The sequence below is a fragment of the Panicum virgatum genome, chromosome 1K, assembly GCF_016808335.1.
Source record: "Panicum virgatum strain AP13 chromosome 1K, P.virgatum_v5, whole genome shotgun sequence".
In the NCBI taxonomy this organism is placed as follows: Eukaryota; Viridiplantae; Streptophyta; class Magnoliopsida; order Poales; family Poaceae; genus Panicum; species Panicum virgatum.
In genome coordinates, this window is record NC_053136.1 from 56,723,127 (window position 1) to 56,744,563 (window position 21,437).

Genomic DNA, 21,437 nt, shown 5'->3' on the forward strand with positions numbered 1-21,437 from the left:
GTACAAAGCCGGAGGCTGTGAAGCCGTGCCAAACAGGCCCGTAAAACTAAAAATTTGATAGTAGAGGATGGCAGACGGATTTCATCGCCACCAACCCCGGCCCACCGATGACAAAATTTTTCTGACCGCGCAGCTGTCCACCAGCTCAGTCAGACAGCTGACGTGTTCGGCGATTCGCCGATTGCTGTACCTGCCCTTAACAGCGCCCGCGGGCCGTCAATGACGCCGCCTGCCCCTGCCCCCTCCGCCCCAAATCGCGGCCATCCCCGCCGAGACCCCACCCCGGCCGCCTGCGCCTAGCCCTGCACGCCGCCCGCCTCCCCCACCCCACGGCCACGATCGAGCGCCCCTCCTCCCCGGAGGCTCGCCTCCCCATGGAGCTCGCTGCGCCCGTCCTTGCCCCGGTGGGCACCCGCGCGCGGCCCAGCACGTGGCAGCGACGGCGGTGGGGTCGCCGCCGTTCAGCTGCGGCGCGGGGCAGCGGGGCCGGTCGGTGGCAGCGGAGGAGGCCGCCGCGCCCATGGCGACAGCGGGAAGAGGAGCAGCTTGGGCCGGCCGCAGCTCTCCCTTCCCAATCCCCCCACCGCCGGCGTAGTGGTGCAAGGGCTCGGCGTCCACGTACCTCACTGCCGGTGAGATATCCGGCCTCGTCGTGCTCGCCCCCGAGGTAATCTCCCGATCTCCTTTCTCCTCCAATCCTCCCGCTCCTCCCTGGCCGGCACAAGCAGATGACTTCGATGGCGCAGCTCGTGGCTGCCGGCTCTTCGTCTTCCTCCTCTACAAGGCGGCGACGCCCCTCCACTTCACGCCCTCCAAGGTGGCCCAGCTCGGCCGCCGATCCGGAGGTGAACTCTCTCCCCATCCCCCCCCCCCCCCCCCTCGATCAATGGAAGGGCAGGGCCGAGGGCGGCCCCGAGGCGACTCACTCCGGTCCTCCCGACGGCACCCTCCCCGCCGCGTCCTCCTCTTCCGAGCCGGCGTCCTCCCGACGCCGCCCTCGCCATCGCGTGCTCTTCCTCTGAGCCGGCAGGACGCCGTCCTCGCCGCCGCGTTCTCCTCCTCAACTCCACTCTGCACGTTGCAGAGGTGGAGGGAGAGGCGATGGGACGAGACAGATACAAATTCCCTTCTATGTTCTCGCTTCCCACCATTCGCAGTCTCGCATCTCCCTCACCAGGCCACCTCATCTCTCTCAAGCCGCCATGTCGCCTGTCTCCCGCTCCCGTGACGAGTCCCCGGCTCGCACGTCATGTGATTTCCTCTTTCAGGTGATTTTCCCTGGTCCTGCTCACCATGTGCTCGATGAATCAGCTGTGAATCAGCCATTGGAGTGGAGGTGGTTGGTGGGTTGTCCTAATCCATAAGCTGGTTACAGGTATGATGGTTTCTGTCAAGAATTTGAGTTCCCACTTAGACTTCTCAGTACCATTTATGCGAGCGTGTCCTAGAAAAGCACTAGGAATTTTGGCATACAGAATAGATGTGTACCATTTATAGTATAGATGTGTCAATGGTCAATCTGCTGTAGAGATCTATATATCTCTGGTCTTACTATTCAGTGATGTTTTGCAGGATGCATTTTTGGCCTCTGAAGTAGGACAGGGTTGCAGCAGTATGTGCAAGTGCAATGTTATCGGTTTTGATATGATTCGAGGTGGGCCATCCATTCATCAATACGGGATGTCCAGTGATGTAATTAGTGAATATTTGTTGATTCTGACTTGCCATGTTGCTTCTATAGCTGGAGTGCCATAATTAGTTTTTTATTTAATGGTACTTAATTTATTTTCTCTCTCTTGGTCTCACATTACTGAAGCTATAATTTAATATGGTCTTTTCCATTATGTTAAGGATGTGTACAGAAGGCATCGATGCTGTGGGGCATGTTGCTCGTCTAAATTATGGTATGCACTTCATTCCTCAAATTAGTAATCCCCATTCTTTTACAATCATATTGTGCAAGAGATTAAAATAAAATACAATCGTCTTCTGAAACAGTTACCTCGTCATTCATCTCTCCTGAAACTGTCAAACATGCTGCCATGTGTGGCTTGTCAACACGGCTACTAAGTCCAAACTATTTGCAGATAAGGAGGAGCGTGAAATTCAGAGATTAGCTGCTACCATCGTAATTCATCAGGTTTGTTGCAGTACCAAATTTATTGTTACTCCAAATTCTGAACAGGGGATTATTTTACTAGGGGATACAACAGATAGTAACATCTCATTTCTCCATGTCATCAGTGTTGTTCCTCACTTAATATCCATGACTTGGTGCAAGATGAGGCCATGTGCCTCCTCCAATCTGGTGATGTGCTAGCGTAAAAAAAAAATGGTACACGACAATAGTAGAAATAAAACAGGACCAACCTCTTATTATCATTTCACCTTGAGTCCTTGTTTATTATGCAGTTTAACTTCTGTATTTTGCCAGCTTGGCTTAGCTGATACATTGGTTTGATGAAGTGACACTATCATAGTCATAACAGGGGATACAAATCAAGTAAGTACTAACAACAAATAATATTGATTGCTTTCTGATCATTGACTTGCCACCTAGCCAAATACTTGGTCTGTAGTTGGTGATGTCATATTCTAGAATATGGCAACCTTTTATGAAGTATGCATACATATATGACTTTATTTTTGCAAGGGGACTCCAAATGTTCTTTTTGTTAACTGCTTGCAACAGGGTAAATAGGGTTTTCCTTCATTGCGACTTGTTGACAGAGGGCGCAAAGGACAAACCAATGTGCCCAAACATCCTGAGAAGCATGGTCAAAGCACAACTGTGACAGAGGGCTTAGATGATATCTTGGTGAAGCATGTATCTAGGCTTGAAAGGGAAAAGATTGATTATGAAAAGAGGAATCCATTGGGTGAAGGATGGACCAACCTGCCACATGATCAACGAAAGAATGGTAACAATGCTTGAGCATTTGAAAGTTTAGATCAAGTCTTATTGAAGCATGTAAGTCGCCTAGAAAGGCAAAAGATGGACTATGAGAAGAGGAATGCATTGGGAGGAGGAACCAACATGCAGAGTGACATGCAAAGGCCCTGTAACAGTGCCATTGCTGCGGGCAGTTTAGATCAAGTCTTAGTCAAGCGCATCTCCAGGCTTGAAAAGGAGAAGATTGAGCATGAAAAGATGGGGTATGATCTTGCTAAAGAGTCATGCACAATGTACAGATGGGGCAGCAGGAAGTTTGACTGACATCTTTGTCAAAGCTTCCACTTGAGCAGGCCAAGCTAGCATCTGCTGCCGAAGAAACACCAGCCAGTGGCTTAAACCCTGTCGGAGAGCATAGAAGAGCAAGAGAGAAGGAACTTCTGGATGCGTGGGGGAGGAATGGGCCTTGGGAACTCTGTGAAGCCTCGTGTGTCCATTATTGAGAGAGCTAAGGTAATTCTGTTAAACCAACGCATCATCTGAAAAGTATAAAAGAAACATTCGATCCTTTCAGGTTGACATGTAAATTGTTTCTACTGGTTTCCAGGCTGCTTGGAGGATAACTGAGAATGAACAGAAGCAGATGGTTGCTGCAAGGGAGCTATGACTTGGCTGAATTGGATGGTGCTCCAGCTCGGAGGAAAAATGCAAGCTCTGAACTCCTTTCTTCTGCTGAACACAACTAGAGATTGTTTGTTAGGATCAGATTATCCAGTGGATCTTGACCTGCCGTAAAGCTTGACATTGTCAACAGGTTACTAGATCATATCCACGATAGATTTGCTAGACTCTACTACTATTTGGCAACCGCTTGTTGATGTGTTTAATAAAAATGCTGATAGCATATAGTTGATTCTTTTTTGGTATACGTGCATTTTATCTGGATGCTTCTTGCATTGCCTGATCACAAATAAGGATGAACGAGCTGCAAATTCACCAAAATTATCTGGATGCTTGTGCCAAGTTCAATTGCTTTGTTTCTGTTCTACTCTGGTTTCATTTCTAAATATGAATGGAACAACATTAAAGAGCTACTATTTGGAGAACTGGGTGAGATATAGCATAATATGTGTTTATGAATGACCATAGGCATAAATCAATATCTAGCAGAACTTTCTTTAACTTTCAATAGCTTCCAGAATAATTTTATTTCATGGTTTGTGCACATTAGTTATCCAATCTGGTGATGTTTCTGGAAATGGTTACGTGGATATGTCTGATTTTTTGTGGTAAGATATGAAGGCAATGAACAGTGAAAAGCTGGTATTTTAAATTTATTTATAATGTGCTGAACCATTTGTCCATGAGGTGGTAAAAGCTCAGACATGGTGTGTAAAAACAGCCACAGCAAGGGTAAGGATTTTTCATCTACATGTAGGGTGTTCTTGTATCATAATGTAAACCCTTGTCATCTGCAGGATAAGAGATAAAGAGATGTGACCTGGGAATCAAGATCATGAAGAAGGGTGAGAATACAATCTTCACCATCCCACCAGAGCTCGTCTGTGGTGAGACTGGCTTACCAGTCACCACCAACAATCCCACTGAAAAGAGACTTCAGTACACCGTTAAGCTTCTTTCATGGGCCAGCATCAAGGATATCTGCAAGGATGATGGTGTCTTCAAGATGATATTTATTCAAAGGAAAAAATGGGAGAACCCCAAGGACCTTGATGAAGTTTTCGGTAAGATGTTGCATGATACATTTAAATTGGTGCCAATATTCTGTGTTTTATTACAAATTGTTCTTGACATGCTTTGCTCAACTGATTCATACAGTTAAGTACGAGGCAACATGCTCTTCACGGAAAATTTCTGTTGTTTGCATCTGACCACGTGAGACAGATCATTACTACCTCCCTTTTCCTATTAAACAGGCTGCAAAGTACATATATATGTGGTAACTAAGGTCTCAGATGAATTCAGGAAGTCAAAGGGCCTTATATTAGTCAGTGCTGGTGTATCTGCCCGTGGCGAAGATTATCCTCATGTTACCCTTGTTATACAGCCAATACACGTGGGATCTATGATTGATTCTCTTATAAAATAAAATAAAATATGCGTATTCATTGAGAATTTATCTAATGTTGTAGGTTGGCCTGCGTGCTGCTAAAGAAAAGTATATACAGACTTGGTAGGACTGGATGGAAAGGCATGAAAGGCCAGGGCATCTTACTGTTGGCTCCCTGGGAAATGTTTTTTCTTAGTACGGTTAACGATTTGTCAATATCAGAGGCTGCGACACCTTCAGTTGATTCAAGCATTCAGGCGATGAATGGGGAAGTGAAGAATTTGAAGGAAAATTCCTTTGTCGAAGTACATAGGCAGTTAGGATTGTCATGTGTTATGTAGTCATAGCAACTACTCGATATTGTGTTTTGGCAAACTGTAAAGTTGACTATTGTTCATCTTCACCTCATTCATTGGTTAGAATTGCTAGATGTTTCAATGGCTTTAACTTAGGTAATTGGAGTTTGTATTATTACACCTTTGGATGACTTGGTATTGATTGCTTTTAAAAAATGCAATATCAGATTTACACTAGATGCACATGGATATAGTTTTAAATGTCAAATAGATTTTTCTATTAATAGGAAAGACATGTTCGCTAGATTTTTTAAAACATGTGCGTGACGCACATGCACTCCACTAGTATCACTAAAGATGACAATTCACTATCATAGAAATGAAAATTTACTATAAAATTTGCAAGGAATGAAATAGAAATGAAAATTATATCTTTATGTGTGTGTCTGAGAAAAAGAAAAATAGTAAGAATGAAAAAAGAAATATACTTGCACTTTTTTAGATATGATCTATAAATGCAGCCCTCCACACCACATACTACATGGATAATGGTGGCCTCTAGGGACCAATACTGTTTAGTCTATTTGTTGTTGTATCGATGTACGCGTGTTCTTCATCAGGTGGTGATGGAATATAGATTTGCAGCACGCCTGATATACAGGCACCCGGAAATGTTACAGGTCACACGTTATTGCGATCCATTGTGTCACAGAAGCGTTTGTCCCGTGCGGTTGTGTTGACATTTGTAGTGTTACCAAAAGAATCCGCAAGTGCACAAATATCATCATAATTTTCACCCAAGAGTATTCTAGAGTCTCGTATCCATTAAGGAACTTGAGTATATTATCTAAGGTTCGAATTCATCCAAGAACACCACACTACTGAAGTGGTAAGGAGTAGAGATGATTTCTAAGACTCAGAGTCAAAGATAAGATAGAGCTAACTAGTTGTTTATTTCGGACTATCAGCTTCCTATGGATAAAACCAACTAGTTCTAAAAACAAGACTACGCTATATACTCGAACATAGAGGATTACAATAGCACTAAACAAGACTGTCACCACCTGTGGGCTACCGTATCTCTACAAACCGTGAGGTGATACAACAACCAAAGGTGGAGTCTAGTCTACATACCACGTCTACACTGTTTTCCACTAACTCTAAAGTTGATTAAGAGCATCAATCTTTTTTAGGAGTCCTACTCTAGAGACATTCTCTAGTACTACTTAACTAAAGTAGTTGTAACACACCGAGTGTTAATTACCTGCAATCAAGTTTAATCATGGTTATTAGTCTAACTTCGCACAACAAATCCACAAGGAAGATTGTGTAACACCCCTGTATTAATTGTGCTCGCTAATCACGAGTTAACTCGCTAATCGTGGACTCAAGTTCGTCGTTAGCGCTAATCGCGTTCGCTTAGTAAACAACTGATTAGCGATGTTCGATCTCGTTTTTCTCCTTGATCCGAGCTCCAAATCAACTTTCGCCCAAAACGAAAGTTGTAGATCTTCTTTTCCTCTACAACTTTTATTTTGGCCAAATTTCATGTTCCCATATCAAATTTTGAGTTTTGGCCGGTCAAAAACAGGTCAAAATCATTCAAAATTAGTCACTGGGCTTCACTGTGCTTCTCCTGTTCTTCTCCTGTGCTCGCGCGACGCCATACCGCCGCTGTGGCCGCCGGCGAGCGACGCCACGCGTCGGCAATCGCGCTCCGGCGCCGCTCTTCTCCTCGCGGACGCCCTCGAAGCTTCTCGTCCCGTCCCGTTCCTTCTTTCTCCTTCCTCAATGCACGGCGAGCCGAAGCGAGCAGAGCTCGTCACGCCGGCCGTCGTTCGTCATCCCGCCGGGCAACCCTCACCACCCCGCGTCGATTCCGTGCACCCAGAGCCGCACAACTTCGCCCCGAATCCACTCCACAGCTTCCCGAGCGCGACCGTGCCCTACTCCCCGGCCAAATCGGCGCTCAGACCGCCGCTCGCCATCGCCGTTCCCGCCGAGCTCCGCCCTCTCCGCCGACGACCTTCCTCCGGCCATCCTCCGCCCCAAATCGACCCCCGGTGAGCTTCCCCGCGGCCTGCTCATGCTCCTCGACCCTCTCCCCACCCAAATCCGCGGCCGCCGCCGCCGTTTGGCCGCCGCGCCGCCGCGGACGCGCTGTGCGCCGCCCGTGCACGCCGCCGGGCCTCCCTACGCCTGCTCGCGGGCCACCGCCGCACGCTCCGCAGCCGCTCGGCCTCACCGAAGCTTGCGCCGCCCCATCCCGCCGCCGCCTTGCTCCGCAGCGGCCGGAACGCCGCGCGCCGCCGCTGCCCTTGGCCGTGCGCCACCGCGCAAGCCCCCCCGCGTCTCCCCATGCGCCGCCAGCCGCCCTGCACCCCCGGCCGCCCTGGGCCTCGGCTCGGTCCGGCCGCAGCGCCGCCGGTCGGCCCAGCCGGCGGGGAGCGCCGCCGCGGGCTGCGCCTGGCCGCGCGCCGCCCGTGCGGGCGAAACAGAGGAGGGGGAGGCGAGCTGGGCCGGTGCCCACTGCCATGTGGGGCCCGGCTGTCAGCCCCCTTTTATGTTTTTCAATTTTGTGTTTTTATTCTATTTTCGGCTGGTGATTCTAAATTGCATAATAAATCACAAGAAATTCCTAAAAATGCAAACTTAATTTTGTTAGGTTTATAAAATCAAGATCTTCAGAAGAAAAATAGCTGTGCAGGTCAATTGTCACTTTTGCTCTGATGAAAATTCAGTTTGTGTTTAAGCTAGTTTATTTTGTACCACTTGTTCTGTTGCTCTAAAAATTATGAAAAATTCGCAGTGGTTTACTCCTTGCATGTATAATCCACTATAAAAATTTTAGGTGCTGGTGTTGTGCACTTTTGTGTATATCTAATTATGTTTCATTTACCTTGCTAGGGTTGTTTTAATGCTTTGTTAGCAGCAATAAATGTTGGAAAATTTCTGTGGCATGCTTTATCGTTATCACGTTAAGCTGGTAAATTTTTGTTGCTAGAGCATGTATGTAAGTTAGGGTTTTGCTTATAGTTTTGCCCTAGCCACTCTTTCTTTATGTAAATGTTGTTAGTTGTTTATTTCATGCATGTGGAACCTCAACAAAGCTAGTTTCTGTCTCATTCCATGCTACTCTAAGAAAGTTTAATAGTTGTTGTTTTGAAGAAAACACTTCAGGCTAAAATAATTTGAAGTCTTGAAACCAATCATCGGCACCCTTTCGGTTTTAGCCCTGTTGTTGTGTTTATTCAATTTAATGTTGGTCGGTCTTGATTGCGACTCGTTTTGCATTGTATCTCATTGCATCGCATCATAAGCACTCATGTTTTGCGCTGTGTCCTAATGGTTGCATGGCATATTTTTATTTGTGTAGACGCCGCGAACGAAGTCGCCCACGAGTTGATCGCTGAGCCGGTCCAGGAGCCACAAGCAGAAGAGCAGCAGGAGGTCGCCGTTGAGCCCGCTCTAGAAGACCTCGTTAACCCCACTGACCTGCAAGGCAAGCCCCGGAGTATAACCATAATTTAAATTATTCAATGTTTATTTAAGTATTTTGTGCATTTAAGTTTTAGGAGTTATATGAAACCCTAGTATGCATGTTCTCTCTAGGTACCTGTGAGTCCATACTAGTGTGCAGGTATCATTAGCAATGCTTTGCTAAGTAGGATTCCGGTAAAAGTCGAGTGATTACTGTCACTCGCGAGATTTAGGATCTTGATTCCTTAGTATGGCTTTGAATTGAATTGCTGAGTCAAGAGAAATGGAGACCGGGCGGAAATGAGTTGGATTAATGGTATGGAATGGATGAAAAGAAATCTCCGCCTGTGTCGATTGAGGACCGTTCCGTTGATGGCAGTGTTGACTGAGTTTGAATAGTACTAACCACATGCCGGAAGTAAGAGGTAGTCGAAACCGGTAAGCTAATTACCTGATTTGCAACGATACTTTGAATCGCGACCTGCTACTCTGGGAGTGGAATGATGGCGGTTGTTGGATAGTATGTCGCCTCCGGGTTCTCAGGGAGTTCGCCGTGAGGGACCCTTCACCTGGGTTTTGGCAGGCGTGATTCAGACGTCGGGGTGATGATGGGAACAGTTGACGTGTGTGGCCCGACGGGGTTTACGCGTGTCGTGTGAGTTAGGTCCACCTTGCAAGGTTAAATCGGATCGATTCGCCGTCTCTCTCGGTTAAGAGAACCTTGGTCACTTTGTCACATCGTAGTAAGAAAATGGAATAAAAGAGGAATGGAAATGGTTGGTTTGTGAGTTTCTGAAGAATAATCTGCTCCACCATGTGTGCTCTAGATGTTTAGGCGAATTTAGTTAATACTCGCTGTACTAAATGGAGCTAAAATATTGAAAGTAAGGATTCACTTCTAGCAGCCTTTCAGCAAAAAGAACTCCAGAGCCAAAAAGCTTTGCATGTCTAGATAATGGGCTAAGTATACCCAACATCGGGTAAGCCTTGCTGAGTATTAGTATACTCAGGGTTGTTGTTGAACCCTTTTAAGCAGGTTGTGTCCCCGCTGACTTCGAGGAGGTCTGCGCGTCCTGGATTGGACAGCCGCTTCCTCTTGGGTGGACCGTCGAGTGGGCCCCGTCTTCCCCGTGAAGATCGGGCAGGTTGGCATCACATCGGTGGGCAGGATGTGGAGCTCGCCTTGTATCATCGTCGTGGTTATCGTATTGTATTTCGAACTCAGTTTTTAACCTTCCGCTGTGCTTTTGAACTCTGTCATTTGTTTTCGAACCTTTTATGTAAAACCTGTGTTGTAAATTAATTTGAGGTTTTCTGTATGCTGGTATCACCTGTGCTCGTCTTCGTGCAGGTCTAAGTGCAATTGTGATCCTGGAGTACATTAGTTTAATCGGAATTTTACCCGACAGCCTGTCAGGTTACACCGTTTTAAGTGCACAGCAACTGGATTAAGTATTAAGATGATTGTTAGTGCATTTAAGCCGGTTTAATTTGGACGGTGCTGCTACAGATTGTATCTCATTTTTGGGCTGGGTCAGGCTGGACCGGTCCGACCGGTCGGGGTGACCGGTCCGACCGGTTGAACCCGGCTGACATGGGGCAAGTGGCCCCACATCATTTAAACCTCACTCTCTCTCTTTCACCAACTCCCTCATTCCCACCACGCCCAGCTCCCTCTCTCCCCGGGTTTCCCTCTCCCAAACTCTCTCTCCCAAAAATCCCTCACCCTAAATCCATTCCAAGGCTTGGGGAAACTTCGATCAGCGTGGTGGATCATCTTCTCCGCGATTCCCTCCGTGGGGAGCATTGGATCCAAGTTCTTCGCAGGGGAACCGGCTCACTTAAGGTATCCTAGCTAGGGATGGGTCGATCTCCTTTTCAAGATGATTTTAGGTGATTTCCTCTGGTCAAAAACACCCAATTGTATCCATGAACTAGTGCCTAGAAGGGTTTTAGGATTGGTGGGCGATTTTCGCCGTGCTAAGAATTCTAGCTCTAGGTCTGGGAAGGACCGGTCTGACCGGTCGGATGGACCGGTCTGGCCGGTAGCGTGGCTAGGTTAAGTAGGACCGGTATGACCAGTATTGAGAACCGGTCTGACCGGTGGGGCATTGGCCGAGAGGGTTAAATGCGGGATAGTTGGTGTAAATAGTTAGAAAGTAATTTGGTTATTGGTTACTTGTAATTTTTATAAATCATGCATGCATTTCTCATGTCATATGCATATGCATACGTGCAGCAGCCGCAGCGGAGGAGGTTGTATACGAGGTGGTTGTGGAGCCACAGGAGCCGCAGGGGCAAGCCCCAAGGCCCAGCTGACCCTAGCATTGAGCAGCAGTCTCAAGGCAAACTCCGGTGCATGTCCTACTATTTCAAACTTATGAATCACTATATGTGTTTATTACTTGTGCATTACGTTCAGGAGTTGTTTGAAACCTTAGTTGTATGATCCCTAGGTTTTCCCGGGCCTTATACTAATATGGTTAGGTCGGTAGCACTGCTATGCTTAATAGGGCTCGATAGAAGTCGAGTGATTTTACTATCACTCGCGAGATATAGGATGTCTTTATATTACATTATATGGTTTACTATATTCAAGATAGAATGAATGGAAATTGGAGACCGGACGGGGAATGATGATGGTGTATAGGTATGGCAGCAGGACAGGGTTCATGGGTGCTTTAGCCCCGTCTATGTCGATTAAGTACCGGTCGTTGTCGGCAGTGCTGATCGGGGATTGAATTGTACTAACCGCATGCCGAGAGTAGGAGGTAGTCGAAACCGGTAAGCCTAATATTGCCTTGCTTCGAAAGTATAGGACTCCATCTCACCTCCTGGGGTAGTCGAGTAGTCGCGGAGAAATGGGGATGCATGTATTACTTTTGGTGGTCTCACGTTGAGCTCCGCTGACCATATGATGGTCGGGCGGTCCTGTAGTTCAAGGCGGGGAGGGGAAGGGTCGGTGCGTGTGGTCCGACGGGGCTTATACGTGCCGTGTTGGTTAGGTCCACCTTGCAAGTTCAAATCGGATGGATTCGCCGTGTCTCGCGGTTATGAGAGCCTTGATCTCCTTGCTGTATCGTAGTAAGATGATGGAACGAGAATTACACATGATGATTATTACATTGAATTATTGTTGATTGCTTCACCATATTTTGTTAGATTTGGATTATGCAATTATTAGATTGTGATTAATATATATAGAACCCGGAGCTAAAATAATGGAAATAAGGAATTACTTTAGTCGCTTTTCTGCAAATAAACCACCAGCCAAAGGCTTTGCATGTCTAGATACGTGGGCTAAGTATACCCACTGGTCGGGTAAGTCTTGCTGAGTATTAGTTGCTCAGGGTTTGTTGCCACCATATTTTTATTTCAGGGCACCTAGACGTGGATTTCTGCCCCTGCTGTGTCAAATTTATCCGCCGTGATGCAGAGGGGTGGGAAGTTGTGGATCGAGACCCCTAGGCTAGGAGTTCATTGGGTTGCACACTTGTGGGCAGAGTGTGCAACCTGCCTGTTTTGGTTGGACCAGTCTGACCGGTGGCTACGTGGGTATGGCCATGCAGGCCGGTCTGACCGGTGGGGCGTACCGGTCTGACCGGTTTCATGTAGGCAGAACCGGTTGGAGTACTATTTGTAGTTTCTTTTACATTTGAGCTTTGGCTACTCTAATGGGAGGTTTGTAAATTATTTGAAGATGTAAATTATGTAAGTTATTGTGTATTTGAACTCAGTTTGTAAAATTATTGTTTATCGGTTTGTCATCCTTGTATATTTTCAAGTATTTATCGTGCTTGTACCATCTGCGCCCGCCTTCGCGCGGGACTACCGGTGTTATTTCGATCGGGCCGTGGGTTGAGAAAGGACCGTCAAATTAAGCCATTAAGCTAATGCGCCCGATGTGTCCAAATGACTGCCATTACGCTTAATTTAGAGTTTTAATTTGGCGGTTCCGTCACAGTAGTGAATGATAGTCCTACTCTAAAGTAGTGAATGATAGTCCCCTAAACAACTAGGGGGCTAGCACTACTTAACTAAGAAACTAAAGTACAAAGAAGATCACGAACATTTACTATGATTCATAAGCATTCGTCGAGGGATAAACTGCAGGAGAGTGCCAGAGTTGCGAACTCGGCATCTATCCACCCCTCTCAATCTATTTCTCTAACCCAGATTCTAAAAATGAGAGAGGAGTTGAATATGAAGTGTCTCATTTCGAAGTGTGTCTCGTTTCTCACCCCCTCCCTCTCATATTTATAGGAGGGAATATGGGTGTCTCAACCGAGAGGAAGCTTGGCGCACCCGGAACCGTCAACATGGGTCAAAATAGACCATCAACAGACTGCTTGCTATTTTAATTTTTTTTTGCCTCAACTAACGACGCCCACGCTCGCCAGCGGCCCAGCAAACAAATTCACGCACTGAAGCACATGCAGATATTCATTGAATTTCATGCAAATGTAGATTCAAACAAAAAAGTAACAGTATACAAGCCAATGATCCAAATCAAATTCCAGTTTCGCCATTATGTTGCTTATAACGAGATCTTAAAAACTATACCACACCTGACTATATTTATATGAATTTTACTTTTGAAACAATTTTATTTTATTCCAGTATATTTGTTCTAGAACAATTATTTCAGATGGAACAAGTTTACTGTGAGGCTCACAGTAAAATTGTTAAATGCAGCTGGAACAATTTGTTTCAGCTTCACGATTTTGTTCTCTGAAGCTGGAACAATTTTGCGTGTGGCTCCACGGGAACAAACAATTTTTTTTACTGCGATTCCCGCGCTCGAGAAAGGAACTGGGCCTCATCCAATTACGGCCCAAAGATTAATTAGCGCTCTCGAAGTAGCTTCCGCGACAGATCAAAAAATGTTACCTGTCGACCGGTGGCGCTCAAGGCCTACCATGGACTTGTGCATGGCTGCGTCCCTTCTGTACGTGGCCCCGCTCTCTCTCTCTCCACGGCTCTTCTTTTCCACCTACCTTATATCTCTCTTGTTCTCTCTTTTTATAAATGAAGTTTGTTTATTAAAAATATTTTATTTTTCTCATTTGAGCTCCATTTTGAGTACTGATTGTAGAGTTGTGTTCTACGTGATGAGACAAACAAAACTAGATCTCACTGGCATATATTTGAATTGCAATAGTAGCAACTTATATGTAAATTGAGCTTCACGTTTATCGAAAAAGTTGCTATGATATACATGTATAAATTATTATGATATAAATATAAGTTGCTAGTGTGGATATAGTATCAATTTATGCATATGCTCATGCTTTAGCGCCTCCATACACTCCCCACTCTATGTGCACCCTCCCTCGAGAAGCCCTTCATTTCTTGATGGCATTCGGCTTCGAGACACATCTCGCATTCATAATCGGTCTTGACTTGAACCAGACTTGCTCCTGTGGCTCACACTTTTTTTATGATAACTTATATGATGATTTGGTCTCTTTCCGCAACAACTTATGTATATATTGGAATTTACGAATTTTTTGTGATAATTTATGTGTATGACATCTTATGTTTGCAACAATTTAGGTATATGTCATATTCTATTTATGACAACTAATATCTATAAAAAATTATGCTTTTGTGCAACATATATAATAAATGATTTTTTTGTGATAAATTTTATCATATATATGTGGCAACTTATGCGTACGACACCTTCTGCCTTGTGAAAGCTTATGTGTATAACAAATAGCAACTTAACAGATGATGTGTATGTCATCTTATTTTTTTGACAACTTTTGTATAAGACAGATTCTATTCGTGACAACTTATATTTATCAGAGATTATGTTTTTTTGGCAACTTTATTTTTGTGAAACTTATACAATAGGTGTTATTTTTTTGACAATTTATATCGTATATATGCTGCAACTTATGTGAATGATACATTCTGTTTATGTGGCAACTTATGTGTATAGTAAATAACAACTTGTAGACAGATAATGTGTCCACTTATATACTAACTATGTGGCATATTACACTGTTTGAATTTTGTCTATTAATAATTTTTATAAAGTACAATAATAATAGATATAATTACAGTAGCAACTTATAAGTTAGATATATTATGATTAATATATATTTTATAGATAAAAATACTAAAAGTTCTTACATGTTATGCATGTAAGTTGATATTATATACACACTAGCAATTTATATATGTGTACTGGGCAACTGATTCAATAATATATATACATGTTGTAGCAACTCCTTCAATAATTAATATGAAACTTTTATTTACACATAATTCGCTACTAGTTCAAAACACCTTCAAAATATGCAAGTGAGATCTAGTTTCGTTCATCTCACCATATAGAATACAATGGTGCAATCGACATTCAAAACGAAGATCTTATGAAGGAGATAAAATATTTTTTTTGGAACAAGTTGTGTGTAAAAAAATCTAAATGAGTGTTATTTTCTTCCGGTTGTTTGGCGGTGAAAGTGACATCTTTTGTCCTCTTATGATTAAGGAGAAATATAAAATAGATGTGTTGGCGCAAATCTAAGATCAACACACGAATGCGCTAGCAGTGCCGGACCGATTGGGTATACCGGTTGTTGCCGGGCAGACCGGCGAGGAACCAACGAACGTCGCCCGGGAAGAACCCGTCGGGGCAGGCACATGCATGGTTGTTCTAGGATTGGCAAGCCTCCTAGAACGCCCTCAATCGACGTAGAGACGAAAGAGGAACATCAAGTAATAGATTGAAAAAGGTAGGGCAAACGAGAAAAGATAAAAAGATAAAAATTGTGTATTTGATCGATTGGATACCCTCAATCGGCCGTAACCTTTCATATTTATAGGGTGGGGTGGTCTGTGCCCTTTAGGAGTCGAAACCCTAACAAATTTCGTGTTAAAATATAACTAACTCAGATTGGGCGTTTCGGACCGGTCTGTCCGAACCAGTCTGACCGCCCTGGACCGGTCTGACCGGTCGTACAGATCTTCCGAAAGGCATAACTTCCTCATTCGGCCTCCAAATTGAACGTTCCATATGTACATTTTGATCATCTCGACGAGATCTATGCAATGGTACAGCCTAATTGGTAATTTGACAAAGTTATCCATGCTAATTTTGCTGGTCAACAAGATGAAGAAGTAATAACACAGCTAGATTTTTTATTAGCGCGTAAAAAATAGAGAGGTCGCACGATCTCTCCAAATTGCGACGGGTCGCTCGATATCCTTTCCAAGGAACCCAAGGCACCCCCCGGTGTCACCGTGCCAGCCAACATGTTTTTTTATTTTTGTATTTTTCAAAAAAAAAATTTCAGAAATATATTTTTGGTTTCAGGTTTTACAGTTCTATACCCCTACCGCCCGGCAGGGAGGCGGTAGGGACCTATATGTAAATAAAAATAAATTTATTTTGCGCAGAGGTCCTTGGAGGGAGCCTGCCGCCCCCCTGCCGGGCGGCAGGCTCCCTCCTCAAATATAAAACTTCGCGCCCTTCCCTCTGCGCCCTCATTTTCTACCCACGAGATCCAGAGAGGGGAGAGGGAGAGAGGGGTGAGGGAGGTAAAAAAACCGGCGAAGCCCTGCAGGATTTTGGATCCGAACCGCATGTAACCAATATTTCTCAACTTTGTCATTTCAGATTTTTTTGTATGTTTAATTTTATGATTAGTATTTTTTATTATTGTAAACACTTAGGGTTCGGATTAGTGGTTATAATTGAAGGCATAGTATATTTGTAGATATTAGATTAATTAAAATGAAGTCTTTGCATGGCCAGATATGTCGAGCAAAGTGACATTTCAAGTTTATTACGGTGACTTCTATAGAATTACTCATGATTCCTATGGAGTAAATCTATCAGCATTGGAAAGAAGACAGTGCAGTCTAGATAAACCCCTAGAGAGGAGTTTTGAGTCCATACGGAAATGTCTTCACAAGATGTTCAATGTGAATCCAAAGACCCATTTGCTTACGGTTCATACCTTGACTTCCTGGGAAGCTAATGGGGATTTCTGGGAGTTGACACATATAAGTAGTACGGAAGAATGGCAACATTACATGCACGCAACTCTTGAAAGTGGGTGGCCTCTCGCAATGGTAATTCAGATTCACCAGAAGACCGCTGATTTAGGTGAAGGGTCAACACACACAACATCTGACTGCAATGAAGAGATGGAAGAGGATAAAGAAGAAGAGAACATGCAAACTCCAGAACCAGAACCAGAACCACAAGGTTTAGCAGATGAAGGCGAGCAGATACCTAGAATTGTGGAGGACATGGAGAAAGAAAACCAGGATGCACAAATAATAGAGCAATGTGGGGACTCATCGGACGATGAGGACGATGAGCGCTTCCCAGTGTTAGGTGAATGGCGTAAAGAGGGTTTTGGTAATCCAGTGGTACAAGATATTAGATGTCCGGAGTTTGAATACAGAGTGAATGAGGTCGTACAAGGGGCAAAGTATCGTACCATTGAGGATGTGAAGGATGCTGTGAAGCTCTGGGCTGTATCTCTGCGGAAGGAATTCAGAGTACTGAAGTCTAGCAGCAAAGAATACGAGGTGAGGTGTGCAGATAGAGACTGTACATGGCGAGTGCATGCATACAAGGGAAAGTTCAAGACACACTGGGAATGTTCAATTGTTACACCACATACTTGTAGATTGACAGGTGTTGTGGGACATCATCGTAATATCACATCAACTTTCGTGGCTAAGAAGATGTATGGGGTGATTCTTGACAAAATGGATTATGAGCCTGCATTGATAATTAGGGACATTGAATAGAATTTCCAGTATGTGATCAGCTATGCAAAGGCTTGGCGGGCTAAACAAAAAGTATTTGAGATGAGGTTTGGCACTTATGAAGCATCATATGACAACCTACCTCGTATGCTTGAAGCTATTGTGCACAGAAATCCTGGAAGTGCTTTTGATACATACAGTGTACCGAGTTTGTCAGGGGGCCAAGCATTCTGCTACGAGCTTTCTTCTGCATTGGAGCATGTGTGAGGGCATTCATTTACTGCCTTCCTGTTCTGTGTATTGACGGCACTTTCCTGACAGGGAAATATAAGGGAACAATATTGACGGCAATCGGAATTGATTGCAACAAGCAGATAGTTCCCATCGCATTTGCCTTTGTTGAGAATGAGAACACAGAAAGCTGGTACTGGTTTCTTGAACATCTGAAGATTCACGTTGTTGCTAGTAGGCCTAATGTTTGCCTTATCAATGATAGGCATGCAGGTCTACTTGCAGCTATAAGGCAGCTCCAAGAAGGTAGTCAATCTTCACCTCCTATATGGCCAGATGTTGTCAATAGGTGGTGTGTGAGGCATATGACTGCTAACTTTTATGAGCGGTTCAAGAATAAGGATCTGATGAATTTGTTCAAGCGATTGTGCATGTAACAGCTTGCAATCCACTGCTGTTGCCGAGGCTGGACCTTCCGGGAATCCGATGGATGGATCGGCTCCACCTACAAGAATTCGCCGCATCTAGTTGTGCACGTAACATCTTGCAATGTATTTGTGTGTACGAAACTAAGTATATTATGTATTTGTCTCGAATTTGGTTGTAACGAATGAAACCTTCAATGTAATATGTTATGTGGTTTAATGAAGGACAAGTTAGGTGCGGTAGGAGTTAGCGGCCGAGATCCTGCCGACGATGATGATGACTACACGCTCGAATAGCTCAAAATAGGAACCATAGTGTATCTAGCTGCGAGTACGAGATCACAGGTTGCCACTGCTCAGCACAGCGATCACGGGTTTCCCAAATGTCGCATTCTTTGGCCAAACATACGTGACAAAAGACGACAACCCAATAGCAGTGCCCTTCCACCATTTCAAAAAGATGTGACAACACGGCAACCACACCAGCTCACCTTCAAAGCAGTCTCTCTGGCGAGGACGACGGACCTGTCATTCTACAGCGAAGGTCTGTGGCGTGTAGTGGGGAAGGCGGCATCTAGGCGTGATCGACCGAGCGGCAACAATGCAGTGCTGTGAGTCAGCATGCACAGAGATGCATCGAGTAGTCATTTCGAGAATCGAATCTAGCCTTTTCAGTGTTAGGTCATCTAGCCTCTTCACTGTGTTGTCATGTAGGCTTTTTAAGTGCATTTACACTCCACACTCCGGGTATCAGACCATTGTGTGCCTATAAATACTCCGAAGTTTGTGAACTCCCAGCAGCACTCAAACACCAAAGCTCATTGTATACCCAATGTCTGGAGGTGGGTCTAGCGGTCGGCGTTTCTTTAAATGTCCACACGCATGGGTAATACTCGGTTGTTTCATTTCTTTTTCTTCAATGAGACACCTTACATGAAATTTGTTTTGCAGTCTTCCGATGCTCCAGAAAATTGTGGTTTTACTAGGTGGATCGATCCTGCACCAATTGATTCTGTTCAGGAGTTCATCGAGTACCTCCAGATAAAGATCTTTGATCTGGAATGCAAGGTGAACCATTATGAGGAAGTGAGCGAGGGTAACAAAGACGACGAAATTGATGATACCAGCAATGCTGCCGGCTCACAGGAGGAACCATGCACTATTCCTTACTGCAACTGCCCTTGTCACAAGAAGAAGGGCCCTGCGCCTCCGGCACCACTGCCTGCACCACCTGCAATGGGTGGATACTGCGGAGAAGGCTCAACGCAGTTTGCTACGTGGGGGTACGGCTACTAGGACTACCCTAGTGCTAGTGACATACTGCATCGTTGTGTTTGTTCTGTTTTTTTTTAAAATTACCTAAGGCATGTTAGGTTAGTCCGGAATCTGTTTACCGTAGTTTGCAACGGGTTCTGCCATGCCACTGCATGTGTGATGTGTGTTTCATTATCGTTGTATTATGATGTTTGTATCTGATGTTTGTATCTCTGATGTTTATTTGTAATGAGATAGCTGTGGACCGCTTATTTATACACTTCAACGTTCGCCTCTTATCACTCTCGTATTTTCCATTACATACAATAGATGGTATGTTTATACTTCGATGCTCCATTACGACTAAGTACGATTCAAACTCGACATTATGTACATGTCCAGTGAATGCAAAGTTAGGTACGAGACATACATACAAGCATAACACAATATTAACAATACTAAATGCGAATACATCTTAAACCGATGAACATCATATGTTATAGATCATGACATGAAATCATCTAGGTCGTCATCCCAGTTGACAGATGGTGGTGCTGCAGGTGGTGTAGTATGGCTCGATGAACCTCTTGCCTTTCCCTTTCTCTCTTTTCTGGATTTACGTTCATGTACAGGGGGAGGAACATCATGTGTTGAAGGCCATGGTTTGGGGGGCATGAAGTCATCCATGTCGTCATCCCAGTTAACACAAGTTTGTGCTGCAGGTGGTGCAACATAACTTGATGAACCTCTTGTCTTTCACTTTGTCTCTTTTCTGATTCTAGATTCATGTAAAGAGGGAGGAACATCATGTGTTGGAGGCCATGGTTTCGGAGGCATGAAGTCATCCATGTCGTCATCCCAGTTAACACAAGTTGGTGGTTGAGGTGCTGCATCATGACTCGATGAACCTCCGGGCATCTTTTCTTGCGCAGGCCAAGTACTATCACCCGAAGATCTTATCCACCTCCTTCGTCTAGTTTGCGGCATAAGTCCACCAAAGCTACATACCAATTTACGGAAATTTGGTATCGATTTGTTAATCAACTCCGTGTCCTCGGGGTAATCCTAGCATATAATTACACAATAATTTTACTATTTCGTAAATATGGATTACAAATAACGGACATGATTAGAACTAAATAAGAGTTACCTTAATGTGCATCTCATACACTTCTGGCCGCATCCATATCTTACAATTAGTTTGTAAGAATCCAATAACATAAGGATGATTCGCTAGTTCACATACCCTCATGTATATCTTCCGACGTTCTAGCAGGTGTTCCTTTAAATCTTGCATTGTAATACATCGAAATAATGTCAAATCTTTAAACTCAACTAATTTGGACAACACCATCTCTATCGTACTATCCGCTAATGGATCCAACTTCTTACTGATTACAAGATGCGTCATGATGTCAAGAAATATACTAGATTTTTCTTCGGTCCATGAAAATCTAACAGAATTGGAGGCAGCCATTGTCTTATGCTGCAATAATAATAAGGTACTGTCATTCTAAGTTTATTATTCTATATTTCACTATCCAAAAACTAAATCTATTCTAATTCATAATTATTTTAGAAACAAGTCTATAATAGTTGAGAAATATTGGTTACCTGCGGTTCGGATCCAAAATCCTGCAGGGCTTCGCCGGTTTTTTTTACCTCCCTCACCCCTCCTCTCTCTGGATTTCATGGGCAGAAAATGAGGGCGCAGAGGGAAGGGGCGGAGTTTTATATTTGAGGAGGGAGCCTGCCGGACGGCAGGCCCAGGCTCCCTCCAAGGATCTCTGCGCAAAATAAATTTCTTTTTATTTACATATAGGTCCCTACCGCCTCCCTGCCGGGCGATAGGCCCCCTGCCGCCCCCTGCCGGGCGGTAGGGGTATAGAACTGTAAAACATGAAACCAAAAATATATTTCTGTATTTTTTTTAAAAAAATACAAAAATAAAAAAACGCGCCAACCAACCATCGATTAGTCTAGACGGAGCTCTGGGCCTTGCCTGGGCCGGGATGGGCTTGGGCTTCTCTGGCTCGCCGGTCGCCACTCGC

The 21,437-nt window shown here is 44.5% G+C and overlaps 1 long non-coding RNA gene across 19 annotated transcripts; it reads left to right on the forward strand.

The window, feature by feature from the left end:
• The first annotated feature begins 226 nt into the window (after positions 1–226).
• On the forward strand, positions 227–5,440 carry LOC120647366. Of its 19 annotated transcripts, none has more exons than XR_005664769.1 (8): positions 227–667; positions 747–845; positions 1,269–1,375; positions 1,573–1,654; positions 1,852–1,904; positions 1,999–2,503; positions 2,693–3,406; positions 3,501–5,367. It is a non-coding gene; the product is annotated as an uncharacterized LOC120647366 (long non-coding RNA). The 19 variants fall into 19 exon arrangements; XR_005664765.1 differs by lacking the exons at positions 227–667; positions 747–845 and having other exon boundaries at positions 898–1,375; positions 3,501–4,638; positions 4,733–4,789; positions 5,047–5,440; XR_005664776.1 differs by lacking the exons at positions 227–667; positions 747–845 and having other exon boundaries at positions 909–1,375; positions 3,501–3,707; positions 4,372–4,638; positions 4,733–5,411.
• The last annotated feature ends 15,997 nt before the right edge of the window (positions 5,441–21,437 follow it).